The sequence below is a fragment of the Branchiostoma floridae genome, chromosome 4 (genome assembly GCF_000003815.2).
Source record: "Branchiostoma floridae strain S238N-H82 chromosome 4, Bfl_VNyyK, whole genome shotgun sequence".
Lineage (NCBI taxonomy): Eukaryota > Metazoa > Chordata > Leptocardii > Amphioxiformes > Branchiostomatidae > Branchiostoma > Branchiostoma floridae.
In genome coordinates, this window is record NC_049982.1 from 13,798,673 (window position 1) to 13,800,664 (window position 1,992).

Below are 1,992 nucleotides of genomic sequence, written 5' to 3' on the forward strand. Positions count from 1 at the left end.
CTCGTGGGGATTACACCCTGGGTTTCAATTGGTGGTGCACGTCATATCAAATATCATCTTCTTTTCTGCTGTTAGTTACAACCAGTATAATAATCAAAACAGGAAGGGACATGAAAGCAAAGTTAATGAAATAATGTGCTGTATAGGATTTATCTGGAACGCTTTGATCTCGGATCTGAAATACCACACACAAGCGGATATGACAGCAATCTGACAGGAAAGACTCAGATGTTGAGAATCAAATTATTGTGAGGGATTTGAAATACTACCTGGAGGGTTTCATGCAATTTACATGGAGATTTGTAACAGTTGTTGTATAAGATGGCAGGATTTCAAAGGAATAAAAATCAAATTGCATGGGGATTTGTTGTTGTTTAAGATGGCAGGATTTCAAAGGAATACATCAGACATGATGGGAATAAAAAGACTTCCTTTATGTCAGCTATTGAAAGCTTTTAGCTGGATCTGTCAGAATTGTTTTTCACTTCCCTTGGTAAATGCTGAAATGGTCTCTTAGCTGTGTCAAGGAGGCAAAATACACAAAAAGACAAATGGTAGTGAACTACCAGATGGTAGCACTTTAAAAAATGCTGAATGCAAATTTCCAGATTTCAGCATGAAAGAAATACAACATGACAAGCAAGATATTTAACTAGAGTTCTGTTAACATTTAAGACTGACACGCTTTGTGAAGATTTCTCGAGGATTATTCTACTTTCAAACAGAACATAGTTCACACAATCCCATTTGATCCCATTTTAAAGCCATGGCTTTAAGTTAACCAGTAGGTTTGAACGCACATGTGAAAAAAGTGATGTGTTGTTTGCATTTTGTTGTATTGGACTTAACTGTGAAAAAAGAGCAAGCTTGGCTGAGCAAGGGAGTGTAAGCAAAGATAGCATTCACTTCAACCCAAAACAATACAAACTTTAAGGTTACACATTCCTTATAACCAGACATAAACGTTACCTTGTTTTCTGTTCTTATCTGTTCCTGTATTCCCTTGCCGCATTTCTTGCCTTCACTGTCTGAGTCCTTTTATCTTACTTCCCTGGGCTACTGCCTCTGATCTCTGAACTGTTAAGTACTTCTTAAAAGCTGGGTGGCATGCTTTGTTGAGGGCCTTGGTCCAAAGGCACAGTTCTGCTTGTCACAAGGCAATGCTGATTGATGTTCCAAATCAGTCATTTGAACTTGTGACCTTTACAGTGAAGTGGGAGGCGTGTATATCAGACCTGAGCTTACTAATGATGTAAACAGAAGCCTTTGTAGGATTGCTGAAAAGACTTCAGCTGCACCTCGCTACCCAGGAGGCAATAGATATTACACATTATGTTTACTTCTGACTCGTAACTGAACTTCAGGGTTATTCCCGACAGAGCCTAAAAAAAAAGTCAGCCATCTAGGATGCTACCATCAATCCCTTAGGCTAGATTAACGTTATTCTATCTACCTCTGGCGTACAATGTACATGTAAGTTGTTCAGCAGGGGTGCAATATTCTTAGCAATTGACACAATTCTTTTACTCCTTATTATTATATATTTACCTTTGCCAAGAAGGATACGTTTTGATAAAATTGCTAAATTGGCGTGGCTGTGAATGTAAACAGCATAACTGCATGGAGAGGCTGTTGATCGATGTTCATGATATTTGGTAGGTGGGTACGTATCGGTAAGACGAAGATCAAGCTTGAGAATGAACCTCCTTGCAGCTTTCTACAGTACTGCCGTGGCCTGTGTATGTATTTGTGTGCTGTAAGCATAACTTGATAAGCTGTTGAAGGATTCTTATGATATTTGGTAGGTGGGTAATGGTTCAGATATAGGGCCTCTCAGTGGTTTACTTAAGTTGTAAGTTTGAGGTCAAATTTTCTGGAAGTGCAACAATTTTTATTTTTTTGTGGTGGGTAGCTCTTGGGGCAAGGAGTAAGTGGTGTTAGTTTGGGACCCCTAGTGGCTTATTTGGAACGCAGCAGTTATTATGTGTTGTT

The 1,992-nt window shown here is 39.0% G+C and overlaps 1 protein-coding gene across 1 annotated transcript in view; it reads right to left on the bottom strand.

Moving 5' to 3' along the window:
- LOC118413110 (complexin-2-like) overlaps positions 1-1,992 on the bottom strand; it is a gene marked incomplete in the record, with an annotated part of 49,981 nt that overhangs the window by 42,922 nt on the left and 5,067 nt on the right.